At 42.9% G+C, this 4338-nt stretch overlaps 1 long non-coding RNA gene across 1 annotated transcript; it reads left to right on the forward strand.

Annotated features, from left to right (window-relative positions):
* The first annotated feature begins 1143 nt into the window (after nucleotides 1-1143).
* Nucleotides 1144-3353, forward strand: LOC140854070 (uncharacterized). The gene is made up of 3 exons (XR_012137204.1): nucleotides 1144-1621; nucleotides 1707-2224; nucleotides 2430-3353. It is a non-coding gene; the product is annotated as an uncharacterized lncRNA (long non-coding RNA).
* The last annotated feature ends 985 nt before the right edge of the window (nucleotides 3354-4338 follow it).

Below are 4338 nucleotides of genomic sequence, written 5' to 3' on the forward strand. Positions count from 1 at the left end.
TTATAGTTGAATGATATTTATTAGAAAAATTGGTTGAGAATTGCCGACTGTCGGTTGGCTTACTGATTGATAGTTGGTGGTCTGTGCCTATTAGGTCGATTGAAAGTCGGATAATATATTGTAATTGAGTCGGAACTCATCCTGCAATATAGTTTTGAAGGTCCATCGTCCTAATTGATAGATAGTCGGTTGGCCGATTGTAAATCGAGAAAGCAGTTGAATTATCCCAATAGTTGCCCCCCAATCCTAAGTTGAAGGTGGCCTGACATGTGGATTGATACGTAGTTTGACACATTGGACGAAGGGAGTTGTCACGTGTTATCTCGAGCCTTGATTCAGCAGAGGCATTAATAAATCCTTCGAAAGTCAAAAGATCTCTAGTTGTTTTGTCTTTTAGATGGTCATGCGATCATCATTGGGGGGGGTCGGGTCGATTCGAGAAAATCAGGTAGTCAGACGATTTGGTTTGATTTAATTCTGATTTGTCGATTGCCGCCACATGTCTAGTTGTTATTGGCTCTTAACTACTCATGCGGATAGAGATGGCATGGCACGATCAGACGGTAGGTGCGTTGAACCATCCGATCAATGATCAGTTTTGATATAGCCACCTGTCAAAATCCGAGGCAATCTTGATCTAAATAAATCCATTCCGGCTGTTAACGGGTTCTATATATATAATGTCGCTTTCATTTAGATTTTTTGCTGCATTCTAAGAGTTTGAAGGTTCTTTTTGTAGGTGCTGAGGTTCCTATTGAGTTCTAAGTCGAGAGCTAGAGTTTTCAATCTTTCTTTAGCCTTCAGGTTAGACTTCTTCTTCCTTCTTTCTTCTTTTGCTTTTCTGATTTTTCATCATTTCTGATGGCTAGTAGCAGTAGGAAGGGTAAGACTAGGGTAGAGGACGATAGACCTTCAAATAGAGCATTCATCTTTTAGTCTTCTCAAAGTCAACGATCGACTGGTTTGGTTGGCAACTCTCTTCCGGACCCGACGGTAGAGGTTTCCTCTTTGATTGAGCCCACAGTCATTCGTTTCCAGGAGTAGTACTGCATCCCGAATTAGTTTCAGCTGTTTGTGCGGGTCTGGATGGTCGAATGATTTTTCGTTCGGATCAAGTCACTTTTTATATTGAGAACCTTTGGATTGGGCTCCGATTTTCGATTTCGGAGTTCATTTAGAACATTCTTGATTATTACCGACTCTGTCCGACCCAACTTGTACAAAATTTCATTCGGCTTCTCATTACTTTTGCTTTATTATGTCGTATGATCCCGACGAACCTAGACCTTTCCCTTTTTATGCTTTCTTTGTTCTTTGCTCTCATCCGAAGCTTGAAGGCTAGTGGTTCTTCAGCTCGAGGAAGGATCTATCTTTTATTATCGGTCTCCCATCCTCCATCCATGATTGGAAGACGTATTTTTTTTTTGTTTCCTCTTCTTCACCTTGAAATTTTTCTTCTGCTTGGGGGAATTCGAGGACAAGCCCGAATGAACACATTAGATTGATGAAATTAATCAGAAAAACTTTTTGTAACTGAAGGATATGGAAGTCCCTTCGCAACGGGAGTTGTTGATGGAGCAGTCTCTCTACGACGTCGGACTTAGTTCGGTGCCTGCCATAGGTATAATATAGTTGACCTTTTATTTTCATCATTATTTTTTATCTGGCTTCGGATTTGTAACTAAGTCATTGTCTTTTGTTTGCAGCTATGCGACGTACAGCTCGACCGTTGGTGGATGAAGTCCGACGGTTTGCTGCCAAGAAGAGGTCTACTCCAAGTGCTGGTCCTTCCCAAGCTCCGAAGAAGGGTCGAATTGATATTCTTTCGGCAGCGATGAGCCAGACCGACATTCTGTCGGTAGTCATCATGGAGGTAGAGCTGAGCCGGTCATCACACTGTCGGCCCAGACAGTGCTTCCATCAGTTGAAGCACCTTTGGCAGCTGAGGAGCCAGACGATCGTGGCAATGCCGTAGTCGTCGAAGCACCATGGTCAGAACAACATCGGCCAGTGTAGAGCCAATGGAGTCTCAAAAATTTCTATGCCTGAACTAGGACCGATCAAGACGGGACCGACACTATCCCGGTACCTTCAACTCCCGAATGGATGGCGGGATCAAGTGATCGACTGCCTATTGGAGAGCGAGGGAAAGCACCGGCTACTTCGATCGATGATGGGCCGTCAACGGACTTTATGGAGCTTTTCGATGTTCGGATTCTTGTCGGTGAGTCGGCTTTGGTGAACCAAAAGTTGCCCAAGTGACTTATAGAGGCTGCACTTTTTTCGACTAACAAGGAGAGTAGAAAGAGTTGGACAGTGTTCGAAATGTTCTCATCTTTCTATTCGATGATCCTCAGTGCAAGTCGGTATTTTACTTTTCAATTATTTTTTCTAACTTGTTTTTCCTAACTGCTTTCTCTTCTTTTCAGCTGGCGTATGACATGTCGGCACTGGAGAGCGGTTATCGAAAGATCGCAGACTTCCACCGAATGTGGAGCGATAAAGTTTTGGCCACGAACGTCGAGAAGGCTGCTACCGTTGAACTCCTTCATGTGGCAATTGAACGGGAGAAGGCAATAGTTGAATGGGAGAAAGAGCTTCAAGAGAAAATCTCTCGTGTTAAGGTTGAGTTGGAGTCGACTAGAGTCGAATTAGAGTTGGCCCAGTAGAACATTGAGTCCCTGAAGTCCCAAATTAAGAGCAAGAAGCACTCGATCAATCGGCTCCGGAGGGAATGTGATGGCTACATCGAGGAGCTGGAGAATGAACGGGAAAGGCATCGGGCCACTAAGGAGATGTTGGCACTGGCCGATGCAGAGTTGGCTTCCACCAAAGAGGAAGCGAAGTTGGCCTAGAAAGCACTCAGTCGGGCATGGGAGCAGGCCGTCGATGATTATAAAATATCTGAGGATTTCAAGAATGAAATCCTTAAGGGTGGTGGTATATCTTACTGGGTCGATTATGAGAACGGGAGAGACGCGGTCGGGAAGCTTTATCTTGACCTAGATCTGAGCAATATAATCATCCCAATTGGTGTGTTAGGAGAGGAGCCAGTCGATGATACAACGAACTCGACCGAAGAAGTCGCACCGACTGTGATAGAGTTGGCCCTAGCTACAAAGAAAGCCGCACCTGAGTCGGTCAGAATAGAATCGGCTACTATCAAAAGCCACGAAATCGGAGCTGCGGTGGTTACTGACACAACTAAGGAAGAAACCGACTGGTGACCGCTTTTTCTTTCTTTCTTGTAATCAGACAATAGTCCAACTTACTTTTTGTAATCGGACTTTGGATCCAATTTTGTAATCCTTTGCTCATGAATGAAAAGAATAGTTTTTCAAGTGTTCAAAATTTTCTAAGTGTTGAACTCTTTAATGTTGTTTTTCATTGTAGATCTTGCTGTCAATACAGTCGAATGTTAATCGGATTGCTAATTATCAATTGATGTATCGAATGTCGATCGATAGTCATAGCAGAATAATTTACCTGCTAGCCGGGTATCAGTCACTTAGCTTTTAGGCATAAATATTTTTAAGTATTCGATAGACGGTGGCAAGCCGAATATTCTTCGATCGAGCGAAATCGAATCGATATATTTTTTGATTTAGCCGGAGTCAAATCGGCTTATTCTTTCACTCAATCATGATTGAGTCGGCATACTGTTTCGCTCAACCGTAGCTGAGTCAGCATATATAATTATCCGAGCGGAGTCAGTATGTAGATTTGGCCGACCAAAGTCGGCGTGTAGATCTCTTGAGACTTATCTCAATCTAAAGATCGATATTTTTCTACTTTGGCCCTTCGGGGTTTGAGCCAGAGCTCGTATTTGTCATCGAAGTACATAGTCGTCAGATGTAGATCTCTTAATCAAATAAGAGTCGACTGAATAATTAAAACATTTGTAGATTATCGGCATTCTATATCTGAAAGACAGTCATTCCATCATAGAGGAACATTGTCGTACATTGTATCGTTCAATCAAAACATTATCGTAGGTCGTTTCATTATAGAGAAACTATCGTCGTTTGGTAAGAGCTTTCCGAATCGTAGATCACGATCGATTCGTCGTTTGGAAAAGCTTTTCGAATTATAAATTACGATCATCTGCCCCCCAAAGTCTCATCACTTGTCATTTTGTAGTCTTTTAATTTGACGATCTAGCTCTTAGAGCTCTACTCGTAGTTGTCAACGTGCTGAGAATCCTCTCGGAAAGAGCACCCAGGAGTAAAACTTTTGTTGAATAAGGGAAAAAAGCACATCATTGTTTTCCCTCATCAGCTTTGTGGGGAGAAAAATAGATGGCGATCAGTGCATTGAGAGTGAAGGACTGAGTGGTAT

This window comes from Elaeis guineensis, chromosome 15, assembly GCF_000442705.2.
Source record: "Elaeis guineensis isolate ETL-2024a chromosome 15, EG11, whole genome shotgun sequence".
NCBI lineage: Eukaryota > Viridiplantae > Streptophyta > Magnoliopsida > Arecales > Arecaceae > Elaeis > Elaeis guineensis.